The sequence below is a fragment of the Nelusetta ayraudi genome, unplaced genomic scaffold (assembly GCF_046127955.1).
Source record: "Nelusetta ayraudi isolate G7.1 ecotype Tasmania unplaced genomic scaffold, CSIRO-AGI_Nayr_v1 ptg000034l, whole genome shotgun sequence".
Taxonomy (NCBI): domain Eukaryota; kingdom Metazoa; phylum Chordata; class Actinopteri; order Tetraodontiformes; family Monacanthidae; genus Nelusetta; species Nelusetta ayraudi.
In genome coordinates this window covers 7014947-7029671 of record NW_027466084.1, presented here as the reverse complement: position 1 = coordinate 7029671, position 14725 = coordinate 7014947, and the positions used below count along the sequence as shown (strand labels likewise).

The window sequence follows — 14725 nt, the reverse complement described above, 5'->3', positions numbered from 1 at the left end:
TGATGAAGATGAACTGATCAATAATTGAGTGGTGAACTGAGAGAAGAAGCAGTTTGGCAGCAGATGTTGGATGAATGAGGAGCAGCTGGACGTCACCATCCTCCTCTCACACTGTGACTGGGAACACTGGACCTCTGCTGTGGGATCAACTGGCTTTGGTGCTGAAACCATCATCCACTGGTTCCAAACCAGTACTAACCTCACACTCTCCAGTTGATGGTCACTGCTGTAGACAAGATCCATCAGTGGCTTCACTGATGATTCCTTCAGCTGGTTCCTACTCAGGTCCAGCTCTCTGAGGTGGGAGGGGTTGGACTTCAGAGCGGAGAGCAGCCAATCACAGCTGAGCTCTGACAAACTGCAGTCAATCAACCTGAATAGAGAATAAATGATGGAGAGTTTATAATGATAGAGAGTTTTTCCAGGGTGTCATCACTCTGAAAATCAAAGTGAAACGTTGACTTCAGAATCTGACACTACAGAAAATGTCACCTTGAAATTAAATCCTCAGTCCAAAACTAATGTGTGTTGAAATGATGTTTGGTCACATGACCACTGATGACCTGTTTTTCCTTTTCCTTTTTCTTTTTTTTTTTACTTCAAACATGAACAGAATGAAGTTTTCATATTCTGGATGTCATTTTGAGATGAATCAACCTTCAGTTCAATGTTTATTCAACATGTGTGATGAACTGTGTTTGGTGCTGAAACCATCATCCACTGGTTCCAAACCAGTACTGACCTCAGAGTTTACAGTTTACAGTCTGGACTCTGCAGAAAACCACTCAGTTCCTTCACTGATGAATCCTGCAGCTGGTTCCAACTCAGGTGCAGCTCTCTGAGGTGGGAGGGGTTGGACTTCAGAGCTGAGAGCAGCCAATCACAACTGAGCTCTGACAAACTGCACCCCTCCAACCTGAATAGAGAATAAATGATGGAGAGTTTATAATGATGGAGAGTTTTTCCAGGGTGTCATCACTCTGAAAATCAAAGTGAAATCGACTTCAGAATCTGACACTACAAAATAAAATGGGAGAGGGAGGGCGAGCGAACGAGTGCTACACTGTGGAGTCCATTACTGGCTCTTGATGATGTTGCTGTCTGGGCCCCCTTGCACCAAAGTAGGATTGCGTCATCCAAGATGAGTCACTAAGCCTTCAGCGTTCAACCAATCCACAACATGTGTGTCCAGGCTTCATGGGTCGCACTAAAAGCCATCCAGGATGAGAAGACACGGATTCATCAAGCCAGGTGAAAGCTATCCTGGATCAGTGCGCAATGCTCGCGGCTTCATTCCATAGACCCCGGTTATGGAGCTGGGATTGACGGATTGGCCATCTTTGACCTCCTCAGAAGCCTCCATGAGGATTTGCGCCTGGGACGGGGATTCAGACTCTCTACCATCCAGTGTCTCAACAACAACCTCATGTTACTCTTTGATGTGTCTTTATGTTTCTATAATAATAATAATAATAATAATAACAATAAACTTTATTTATATAGCACTGCTCATACACAACATGTGCAACCCACAGTGCTTAACAAAATAAAACAAAACAAAACAAAGAAAGGTAATAATAATAATAAGAAGAACAACAATCATAATAATAACAATGAGAAAAAATAAAAAGCTCCACTTCCCCTCCCCCCACCCCATACGGACCCACCCCTCCCCACCAACGCACACAGACAAACGCCCACCCCCATATTCACACAGACATTAGATAAAACGGCTTGGCACTGAAGAATCTGATGAGGAAAGGCCACTATGGGGAGCCGTCCATACAAGGGGGCATCATGGCCTGCAGCGCCCCTATGGACAGACCAGGCGTAGCTCCCACCATGGAGGGCCCCCCATGAGGAAACACTGGCACTAAAAGTATAAAAGGGAGAATAATCATAATGAGAAATCTGTTGGTGTCTGTACGTCCTGATTAAAATTTGTATTGGTTAAAAGATTGAAGGTAGAGAAAAGAAATCAAGGGTTTTTGCTATTGTTTGTGATGAGGTTGGAGAAATGGGTTATTCTTGCCTGTTTGACAGTTTTATTGTAAGATTTGAGTAGATGACGAAATGTCTCATAATGGACAGTGTTACGAGAGTTAACCACTAGATGGCAGCCAAGTTCCATGCAATATGCAGAGACATCGAGTGCGAGTTGATGACGTTGGCTTCCGGGTGTTTTACCTGATGAGCACTGTTATAACCATAGATATATACAGAAGGCGAGATGTCTTATCCGCGCTGCTGGCCAATGGAATCGAACGTCCGCACTGGCGGCCATCTTGCCACAGTCACCTCGCTCCGCCCCTCTCACTCATAACTATGTATTCTTATTGTGCATGTTCTTTTAAATAGCCCTAAATTGCTCTATTTTCAACCGAATTTCGAGCGGTTTGGTTTGTTACAAAGGTTATAAGCATAGTTATGATACTGCATACTTATTAATGATTTATAACCATAGGCTTTCATGTGAAAATAGCAAACACACGCACACACCCGTATTTAATAAAAACATATATGCTAAACGCTAAACTAAACAAACCAGCACTAAATCGTAACAGTTCCAACAATATCTTACAGATGAAATGTGATCCTACAAGCTTTTGTTTGTGGACAGCGACGATTGCTGCATCCATAAGCGGCACAGAAGTTCGGCATTTTTTCAGTCACCGATTTCCTGTAGAAACCATAATGCATGATGCTGTAGCAAAGCAATCCAATTGTAAATCATTTGCTAATTAAGTTAAATGATATAGAAAAAAAGCTATTCTGTCTCTCCATATGTCAAATTGCTTGTTTTATTTACACCTACCAATCCTAATCCCTTTTATCACAACAAGAAAAAAGACGGACTGTAATCTCAGGTTGTCACCGTTCGACTCTGAATCAAACAGGTGGGGGATGAGATATCAGCAGCTCTAGTTCATTGATCACCGTGTCTCTGCTGCATGAACTGATGAGACTGCGTTCATGCAGCAGCAACGTTATAGGAAACGCACCTCAGCGAATAACTACAACCGACACCACAAATATTGTATGTGAACAAAATACTAGTTTGTCCTGAAATAGCTGTTGGCTAAACTTAACTTAAGAAATGAAAATCTTAGTGGTCTCAGTCGTATTAACTTGTGCAGCTGCCATAGCACCGTTGTGTTTTTTTTCTCATAGAAAGCTGCACTCTCAACATGTTCAACCATCCAGAATTATTGCTACGTTATGAACGTTTGTAAGAAAGCAAACCGTGTGCAAAGCCGTCAAGTTTTCAGCGAGATCAGAGTGTTAATGTTTGTTCAGATCACTCACGTTCCCTCACATTCACTACATCAGACCGTGACTGCCTGACTGTGGAAAGATGGCGGCCAGTGCGGACGTTTGATTCTGCGCCGTGAGACATCTAGCCTTCTGTATATATCTATGGTTATAACTAGCGGCCATACAATAAAAGTAGCGTATCTACAAAGATTGCCTGACTGTATAAAAGAAGCGGAAACTTAATGCCGCGGCTGAAGACAGAACAACAAGGCGCTATAAAGGCTGGACGTTTTTTCAATGGAGCTAAACTGCTAAGCTAATACCTGACGTACCATGGGTTTTTCGATTCCTGTACCAGACGCAATGGACATGAAGGGCGACGTATATAACAACTGGACATTCTTTAGAGCACAATGGGAAAACTATGAGATAACAACGCAAGATAACAACTATATATATATATATATATATATATATATATATATATATATATATACATATATATACAAATGTGTATATATATATATATATATATACATATATATATTATGAATCAATTTCTTCTTTTTATCTGCATATTCACATGAACTTTACCTCTTTACTACTATTATTTCTGACCCTAACATTTTCAGCAATGATTTTGGCAATGGTTTATTATTTATTTATTATTAATTATTTATTTAATGTTAGACAGAGGAACAAATTTCGTTTAACATGAACAATATATCAAGGTAACCTTGATATATTGGTAGGGCGGAGCAAGAAGGAACAGCAACACATGAAATGAAGTTCGTTTCAGTTTTATCTAGAAATAGATGCTTTATTAATCCCCCAGAGGGGGAAATTTGTGTTCAGTAGCCAACATACATAAAAGGACATACGAAAACACAGAGTCATAAAACAAAGTAAAAGTTACCAACGTTTGAATAAATAAATAATAAAAGTGTACAAATACAGAAAATCTCAAGGCGCACACTTGCTATGGTCATTAACCTTTTGCATGGCTGCAGTACAACCAGTGCGCCAGCAGATGACCCCCACGTTCTTAATGAATGAAGCTTCGAGTAATGAACCAATTTTCAACACAATAGTCCAAAAGGGTTCAAAGCCTCATGAAGCCTCGTTTGGTCACTAGACACAACGGCTTCCACTGTCATTGAATGCTGCAAGCGTCAGTTTAGCCGGCATGGAATACCAAATATTGTCATCACAGACAACGGACAACCGTTCTCCAGCATGGACTTTCAAACTTTTTCAACAGTATGGGACTTCAAACACCTCACATCCTCACCATACCACAGCCAGAGTAATGGTAAAGCTGAGTCAGCTGTCAAAATTGCCAAGACCCTGCTGAGAAAGGCAGTGCATGCTGGTGATGACAGATGGAGGGCCGTACTAGCACGGAGGAACACTTCCACAGAGGGACTCAATAGCTCTCCTGTTCAGCGACTCCAGTCCAGACGCACACGCACATTGTTACCCTCTCATCCACCTCTGCTGAAGCCGGCTGTGATACAGGGGGTACTTCCTCGTAAGCTGGCACGGGTCACTGCATCGAAGTGGTGATATGACCAACATGCTCACGACAAGCCCATGATAATGCAAGGCGACACAGTTCGGGTCTTCCTACAACCAAATGGGCCCTCTCGCTCCTGGTCACTAGGGATTTGCACCAACCAATTGCGTGACAGGTCATATGAAGTGGTTGTACAGGACAAGGTATACAGGCGCAACAGGAGGCACATTCGACCGGTGGATGAAACTCTCATCATGCAATCTGATAGTCCCCTGGTGGAAGATGACTGGGACAATAGTCAAACAGACAGCAGACTCGAGCACATAGTTGGTGACAGGAGGGAAGGGGCTTCAGAACTAGAACGGGCTCCAGTGTTGACTGATGTGCCAAGTGTCCCCCAATCTGGACATTTAGGCCTCAAGCAGACCAGAACCAGATCCAACATAAAACCTCCTGAGAGGTACCGCAAAGACTTTGTTGTTTAAACTTTCTGAAGAAGGAATGTCATCTCTTGTTTATTTCTGTGCCACTTTGTTCATGTGGACTGTTCATTTTTTTCTAATGTTTAGGAGAGTGAACTAGTCATTTCTGTTTAACCTGTAGCCAGCTATTGTTGTTGCTGGCCACGTAACTCTCATCCGGTCACTATTGTCCATTTTCAACTGCTTTCTTTCCATATGTTAAAGGAGATGTTACGAAAGTTAACCACTAGATGGCAGCCAAGTTCCATGCAATATGCAGAGACATCTGGTGCGAGTTGATGACGTTGGCTTCCGGGTGTTTTACCTGATGAGCACTGTTATAACTAGCGGCCATACAATAAAAGTAGTGTATCTACAAAGATTGCCTGACTGTATAAAAGAAAGAACGAAACAAGGACAGGAGTTGGGGGAAAAACGCCTCACCCCATCAACAACCACAGAATCAACGAGGCATACGTCCCTGTCACTGTCCCGCCACAAGGGGCGAAACGTCAATGAATGGTAGTTCATGGTTGATGACCCTGCAGCTGACCCGTGGGCACCGAAAGAAGTGCGACAGGCAGCAATGCCAAGCAGGAAATGTCTCCTACCTGTACATTTACAGTAAGTGATAAAATAGCTATATTGCATTTATTTGTCAGTGTTTTAAGAGTCCTTTCATTAAAAAGCTAAATACCATGAAGACACATATTTTGTGGAAACACACCCACTTCCACATTCAGGTGGAGGTCCTCCACCCCCGCGAGATGTCCCGGTGTTGAAACTGTAGGAGGCGGCGACTCTCACTGGAAGTGTCGGGACTGTTCTTCGCTGTAGGGGAGCGCTCCTCGTGGAGCAACTCTACTTCCGGTGTAGGGAATGCGTTATGCAGCGTTTTTTCTTTTGCATGTGTTTTCTTGCTTTGCATCGCTCCTCTGATGAAGTGAATGTTTTTATGTCCTGCAGCGTGTTGTTTTTTTGTTTTTTGTTTTTTTGCGTTTGCACCACGATCCTCTTTTTGTACCGTTTTAAACTTGTATTTGTGTTTGTGACTTTGCGTCGTTTCCGTGCTCAAATACGCGATTGTCCCGTATTTGGCAACTAAAAAAGCTGTCCCGTAATGAACTGAGACGGGACGCACTTGACTTTGTCTCCACTCCGTCGCCCCGGCAACCCCAGTGTCCACGCTGAGAACTCTGTCCTCCGCAGTTCTTGGCATTTCGGCTCGCAATCCCAGAGGTGGGCAATGGGCATTCATTGCTGAATGTTTAACCCCCCCCCCCCTCCTTTGGTTGTGGTTTATTTGGTGTAGACAACTGAGTTTGTCTGTTTTTGTTGTTGGCGTCACCACTTTCTTTGGTTGCTTTTGTTTTCTTGGTAAAATTTTGGTGAAACTTTGGGTTTTCTATTGAGTAGTTTGATTTCCTTTTTAGTTCATTACTATTTTGTTCCCCAGTGATCGTTACCTTTTGTTTTGTGTGTGTGTGAAGACTAAAGAAAAATTTTCTTTTGTTTGAACTATTTAACGCTTGCCTGAGTGTCTCAATGTATTAGTGTATTCATTGTGTTCTCTTTTCTTTTGGACAGGAGTTGGCGTAGCGTGCGGCAGACTGCGTCGGTGGTTCCCCTTCACTTTGCTTTATTTTGCACAGCACGAGGGAAATTTTGCTTTGTAGTGATTCCCTTTGCTTTGTTTATTCCCTTTTTTCAGTTTTTCTTTGTTTTTTCTTTAGCCTTTCCGCTCGGCTACGTCCAGCCCTGCTCCCCTTATTTTCTTATGATGTTGAACAATCTTTTTGGTATAGTACTTATTTTTTTTGACACTCACTCAGGCAGCTAAACCTGGTCTTATTGTTTTTTTTAAAAAAAAGATTTTCCTTGGTGTGTTTAAAAAAGAGTCAACTATTTTAAATTGTGATTGAATAAAGCTGTTTCTTTGGAAGTCCGTCTCATCCTCTCAAATCTCAAAGCGTAACGAACCTGTGTAGCCCGAGGAATTTTTATTATAGTCTATTTCCTGCGGTGCAACTCCCCAGGTGGCGCTGTCAGGCAACATAATATATAACATATTATAGAATTATATAATCCCTATATATGAATTCACATGATCATGGGTGTTATGATCAATGCTCCCTCTAATTTTCCATGTGTCTGGGCATCCAGACAAGCTCCTTGAGCACACTGAGGACCACTGTGGGCAACATCAGATGTGCACGCTGTGGCCACACACCAGTATCACACCTGTTCAAAACCTTGGATCATAGCAAGTTACATGGCTTATTAAAAAAATCAAATTCCAGCAGCAATTTGAGTTTACTTTGAATAGAAGTGATTTGGCCCACTTCAAATGAAAAAGAGCAAAATCTTGTTGTTGATGAGATGTGGAGTGTGTTATATGTGAGAGTCCTGCTTTAACCATAGGAAGAGTCCTGCTTTGGCCTGGCTGAGGGTCATGTTGCGTCAATGTGCAGTGGCATGCGCGTGATAGATTGAAAAATAAGCCGAAGTGATAGCTCTTCTCTGAATAGACAAGTTAAGCCAGTGTGCTGCAGTTAGCCAGTGAAAATAGAGCGGAGTGGCACCTCTTCACTTTGTTACGCAATCTATGTCAGCGCGGTGCTGCAGCCTGGAAACTTTCTCTGCCTTTTGGACTCATACGGTGCAGCTGGAAGAAAAAAAAAAACATCATTCCGAAGGCGTAGCGGTGCGCCGCCTAATAAAAGCTCTAAAATTATTAATTAATACGTTTCTGTTGAATTTTATTTTATGTGCTACATAGATTTCCTTGTGCGCTGAGAATGTGCAAGTAGTGCGCGATTGCGCAAGCAAGCAGCTTAGAGGGAACAAACATCCAGCAGGTGGACAACAGTCACCAGGAGCACCAACAGGAAGTGGCGTACAGGCCCCGCCCACCCTGTGATTGACAGCCGGAGACACTGGGTAACAAACGTGAAGACAGAAGAAGAATCAAAGGTGAGAATTCAGCTCAGAGTCTCTCTGACGACTTCAGTCACACTTTCATCAACTCAGCTGAAGAACCTGAAGGAACATAAAGTCCAACATGTAGCGGCTGAGTGAAGGAGGTCTGGACTCTGTGGAGGAGCTCCATGGTTCCAGAGACGCTGTAGAAGGACAGAAGACCTGCTCTGTGGTCCAGGTACACTCCCACTCTGGAGGACCGAGGACCTGAGACACGAGTACTGATGTTGTTGTGACGAAACCAATATTCACCTGGGTAACAATATAAACTCCAGGATTTGTCATTTGCTGTGTCTCAATTCAGGTTCTGCACCCTTGAGACCGAGTGTCCTCCGTCTGAAGGAAGCGTTCTTAGAGTTCCCAGCCTAGAAGGACGGACCAAACCCCGCCTCCCCGGTAACCACTCGGGGCGGTCTAGCCTTCGGCGTATTTCCTCGTTTCGTCACCGCCGTTCCCTCCTGCTGGCCAACCCCGGAAGTGACGTTTTTATAGTATCACGCTAACCATTGGTTTGCCATCTAACGATGCCGTTGAATGTTCAAATAAATAAAATCCTACGTTAAAAACTGGATACTTTATGTGAAACGTCAATATTTAGATTTATATGTCGTGCCTTAACCAGTACATGCCGCTAATTTCAGCTGACTTCCCAGGATCCCACGATGGTTTGCAGCAGCACGCAAAGCATCATGGGATACCCAAGTACGCGAAGGATAGTAGTGGTGTATCCTTGGAATCGGCTAAAACGAGTGCGTATTTACGAGTGCGCATTTTGAGCGTCCTAAACACCCTCGGGAATTGGGACAAGCCTTCGCGCAGTGCGATGACGCAACTTCCTTTCAAAATGCGCACTTCAAGGATGCAGAACCTGAATTGAGACACAGCAATTGAATCCAAATCTACTTTCCTCTGACCTTCCTGCTCTGCCGATGTTCCTGTAGGCCACTGCTACACCAACCCCCTAAAATAAACCACAGAAGTCCCTCCCCCTTCTCCACTCAACCTCCCAGTAACATCGTCCAGTCACACCTTCTCTACTCAGGACCTGCTTCTTGTCAGTGAATCTGTCTGGATGATCTCAATAAGACTGAACTTCCTCCATGAATGTCACTTTTCTGTTCTCCTCAGATAATAACAGACGTTTGAGCGCTGTGCAGAACTTGCTGTATTTCATCTCTCAGCTTGGTCACAGCTGCTGCCACGTCCTCAAAGTATCTCAGAGGACGGATCTCCAGGCTGGAGGAGTCTGGAGACGGACTGAGTGCTGGCAGTGAGGAGAACCTGTGGAGAAACTGGCTGTGGTCCAGTGTGTGTGAGATCTTCTCCAGCTCAGCGTCTCTCCTCTTCAGCTCCATCATCTCCTGCTCCAGCTTCTTCTCAAGCTCTTTGACTCCACTCACTGCTGCCCCCTGTGTGGATCTGACCTGCTGCTGCACCTCAGAGCGTCTTTTCTCCAGCAGACGGATCATCTGGGTGAGGATCTTCTCGCTGTCCTTCACTGCTTTATCAGCAGAGCCGTTGATGGACTCCACCCCCTTCAGGTCTTCCTCTGTGTGCTGGATCTTCTGCTGGATCTTCTGCCTGGTCTCCTCCAGCTCTCTCTGCCTCCCAGGCCTCTGTACTGCTGCTGACACTGTCTGATGACCTTTATGTTCATCCATACAGCATAAAGCACAGATGATCTTCTGATCAGTGCGGCAGAACATCTTCATCACCTCATCATGACGAGGGCAGATGTTCTCCTGGAGCTGCTGGCTGGGTTCCACCAGCTTGTGTCTCTGTAGGGGAGCAGCATCACGATGAGGCTGGAGGTGAGAGTCACAGTAGGAGGCCCGACAGACCAGACAGGACTTGAGGGCCTTCAGTTTCCTCCCAGTGCAGACATCACAGCCCACATCTCCAGCATAGCAGTGATCAGCAGGAGCATCTTGGAGTCCAGCCCCCCCCCCCCCCCTTGCAATGAAACTTGGCACGTTAACTTTGCCGACACGTTAGCGTAGCGCGACAGCGATAGCGTGCGTCCCCCCCCCCCCGTCAACGTGAGCGCAATTTCCAACCAGCACTGCAGAGAGAAAGGCAATATCCAGGTGGAGTGAAAATACATCCCAGTGCCCACCATCACAGGCATATAGACGTAGATAAGATAAATTGACATAAAATACCAGAATGTTTGTCAATTTTTCATTAAAACATATTTTATTTATTTAGTTAGATAAAAATGTTTCCTCCCAGCACAATATGTATTTGTTAATTTAACTCACATTCCTGCCATCATCTTAACACAATTCAGTGTCACTTTTAAGTTGGAAAAGCATAATAATTAAATTACTTAAATGGCACATTTCAAGTAAAACTGTTGCTGTTTAGTCTATTTGTGGTGGTATGTGAGTTATACTTCCCATAAAAAGACTTCCTTTTACATTTAAATTTAAATTTTTCATAGATGACTCCCAAAGAGACAGACATATTCTGTCAAGTTCTAACCTGAAGACCACTCTGTCTGGTCCAAAAAGAATTATATTGAATTGAGAGCAGCTGTTCTTATTTTCTCTTTTTTGAGAGAGATTTGCTCAGATTTTCAGTTGACCTGTTGATTTGATTTCTCTGATTAAAATTAAAACAAAGTCTGATATTTGGCAGCTTGTTTAATTCTTATACATAGGTATAAAATACATTTTTTATAATAACATTCACGAGTTTTCGTTGTAAAAGTCATCATTTTCATATACACAAGTTGGACGTCTAAAAGTATCGGTATCTGTATTGGTATCGGGATACTAGCCTTGGTATCACCTGGTATCGTATCGAAAGGAAAAATAGTGGTATTGCACATCCCTGCTTCCACACACACACACACACTATACTGTAAATGGCTGCAGTTTCCTTTACAAAAGTGCTACAGACATCATTCAAACATCCACGTGTTTGTCTCATCAAGACCTATATTTTACATTTGACAGCCACTTAAAAAAAAATGCAGGTCAAAAATATGCATCATTTGCATACACAGGCATGTGATGATTAGACCTCTTCTCCCTCTTTGTCAACACACAAATGCCTGCAGTTTCCTTTAGAAAAGTGCTACAGACGTCATTCAAACACCTACGTGTTTGTCTCATCAAGGCCAATATTTTACATTTGACAGCATCCTCCAAAAAAAAAAATGGAGGTGAGAAATCTGCATCATTTGCATAGACTTCTTTCAGCAGATGTCACCGGGCGTCGGCAGAGGACGGGGGTCAATTGCGGGCGTGGACAGGGGTCAGGCGTCATCGGGGGTCATCGGGCATCGCGTCGGCCACGGCGGCTCAGTCCCGCAAACGCTGCTTGCAGCTTTAATTTATTGTTTTGATTTAATTTAATTTATTAGTGTTAATGGCTGCTGAAAAAAGGGGATGAATAGTTGAAATTCGAGTTGAAAGTAAAATATACAAATGTTGGAAGTACTAGTAATCATTACTATGTACAGTTATGCCCATCTGTTATCTTTGTTGGGCTTGAGTTTATGATTATTTTTTTTACCCTGTGCATCTTTTGTTTTGTTAGTAGTACTTGCCATTGCTCCAACACGAATAAACATGCTGCATCCCACTAGATGGCGCATTTGCCTTATTTACAAGCACCACGGTCATCGGAGCTGATTGCTGCCACTCTCAGCAGCATGCGTCTACTAAGGTCTACTAAGATTCCACAATCTATTACACCTCGCGAGCAAAACACTATAATACTAGGAAAAGAATCGTCTATATGTCAATAAATACAACAGATTGAGTATTCATAAAAAAAAATGCTTACTTTAAATAAGAAAATCCAACAAACCAACAAGTGCAACACTAAAAAGCAAACCAACAATCAAAATAATGCTTAATTGCCTTAGCTTCGTCCCACACTTATCAGCTTAGCTACTAAGAATAACACACATTATTCACCTGGACAGAAGGAGGTTCTGAGGAACATGTTGGTCCTGGAGCTTCCTGGTCAGGATGTTCGGGAGATCCCTCGGGCTCAATGTCTGCAGCGCCAACATATTTTAGAATTGCTCCTGCAGAGACAAAGCTCATTAGATCATCAAGCAAAACAGATCAGAAGCGCATTTTCCTATTTTATTATTACAGTGATGTTGCAGTAATATAGGAAAATTAAAAATTCATTTGTTTTTAAATTAAACATTATGATTGCAGTGTCCCTTTAAAGCTTTTACCCAATTACAAAACTGTCACTTTTAAGAGTTTTTGGCATTTCTTTACACACTGTACTAGTTAAAGTAATAAAACTAAGATAAATGACCCACTGCCACAACAGTCTAAAATAGTCAACACCATGCCAAATAAAGTATTTCCATAAAATATTTCTTTGAATTATAAAACAGTAGCACATCTCTAATTAAGGGCCTACAAAATACAAACTAAGCTTAGTAAATTCATCCTAAGTTAAGGCTAAAATAACATTAAGAGTCAAATATGTGAGAGACAACTTCCACTGAACAATAACAGGGGACTGACTACAACAACAACTACAACATGCCCTCCCTCCCTCCCTGTTAGAATGTGAATAAACGGGTGTGGAGTCAATCAGTCATTCCCATGGCAGGATAGGCCAACTTGACAGGACATGGTCAACTTTCATAAAACAAACAAAAACGCTGATTCATGACGAACAAATATTAGCCAGCCAGCTAACATTTATCCGACGCTAGCTAGCTGGCTAGCAGGACAAATAAACAAACTTGGGGGGGGGACAACAGCGTTTCACCTCCACCTCTCCAGCCCACATAAACAAATAACTTACTTTTCCCCTTTGCAAGTTTTTCTTGATCGGTTTTCTTTTCCTTCCGTTTTTCCGCACCGCTGGGATAACTCCTTTCTGATGCCATTATGGTGTCTGTTTGTTTTTAATCCTCTCGCTAACGGGAACGAATGGTAGCTGTCAATCATTCACATCATACCTGTCGGCGTCGCCGGCCCTCCACGTCACAACCTGCGTGACAGTGCGGCAAGCCCCCAGAGTCCAAGATGGCGTCCCATTCCTTTCAATGAAGTTGCTCACCCAGCGCATGGCTCCCAAAAACTTTTTGACTTCCGCATTGATGGGATAATAGAGCATGCGCAGTTGTGTCAGTGTGGAGACCGTCACGAACCGTACGAAATTCAACCTGGAAATGAATGTATTTTTTACGGAACAACTGACGATTGTTGTTTGGAAATTTTGATGATGATGATGATGATGATGATGATGATGATGATGATGAATATTATTATTATATTAATAAAATAGTATTATTATAATAATATACTATTATTTGTGTATTAAACAAGTGAGCAATGTGCCACTGAATAATAAATGATAATTCTTTGAAGCAACTCTCTTTGGAAAGCAGACAAAGTAATGAAATGATTGGTCTATTTATTGCATCAGAACTAAAAAATAAAAAATAAAAACTCAACGATCTTGAAAGTTCCTCCCTTTCTCTTGCACCTGTCGACCGGTCAACTTTTGGCTTCTCTACAGTGTTCGAGAAAATGCCGACCTGTGCTGCAATTAACTGTGTCACCCGATCAACAGGCAAAGGGTGCAAAGGACCCACGTTATTTCGGTAAGAATGATTAATGAAATGACTGTAAGGAACTTTTATGCCGCTGACGTTTTTACGTACGTACGTCCGTGTGTGTGTGGCTAACACAAATTTGCAAATATTTTGTCGTCCTCATGGAATTAAACAGCACACCATGTTAATTTATCAGTGAGTGCTCTCTCTTTTCATGCAATTCATCACGCTTAACATGTAATGCTGAATCATGAAAGCTATGGAGCAAAAAATAATAATTACATAAACCACGAGTGAAATAAAATGTGTCATTCATTCAATAAAGATTTCATTCATTCATCTTCTATACCCGCTTATTCCTATTCAGGGTCACGGGGGTCTGCTGGAGCCTATCCCAGCTGTCTTAGGGCGAAGGCAGGGTGACACCCTGGACAAGTCAGCAGGTCATCGCAGGGCCACATAGAGACAAACAACCATTCACACTCACATGCACACCTACGGACAATTTAGAATGTTCAATTGACCTCACGTGCATGTTTTTGGAGTGTGGGAGGAAGCCGGAGAACCCAGAGAGAACCCACGCAGACATAGGGAGAACATGCAAACTCCACACAGAAAGGTCCCAGGTCCGGGCAGTTGAAAATGCCATTTTATTTCATTTAACAAAGCATATCATTATTTCATCATGCATTTAATTGTTTTGTGGTCCTGTGTTTTAGTGCTTCATAATTTTATTCTGTTGTCAAATTTGCCCATCAAAGTCAGATTATTAATCCTGTACATCAGTTTAAGGAAAACCAATTCTAGGTAATGGATTGCAGATCTGGTAGTGACCTGTTACAATGGAAAGAAATATATACATAATAAGTACGTCTGTGTGCCCGATATTTTAGCTAACACTAAACTTTCTGCACAACTGTCTGCATTGTGTTCAAGCTTAAATGAGTTAAATATGTTTGCATACCCAAT

General features: G+C 42.6%; 1 long non-coding RNA gene across 1 annotated transcript in view; it reads right to left on the bottom strand.

Moving 5' to 3' along the window:
- Nucleotides 1–8869: 8869 nt before the first annotated feature.
- Nucleotides 8870–14725, bottom strand: part of LOC142892500 (uncharacterized) — a 30106-nt gene continuing 24250 nt past the window's right edge. The window contains exon 3 of the long non-coding RNA XR_012927447.1: nt 8870–9110. This is a non-coding gene — a long non-coding RNA (uncharacterized LOC142892500). The remainder of the gene's footprint in view (nt 9111–14725) is intronic.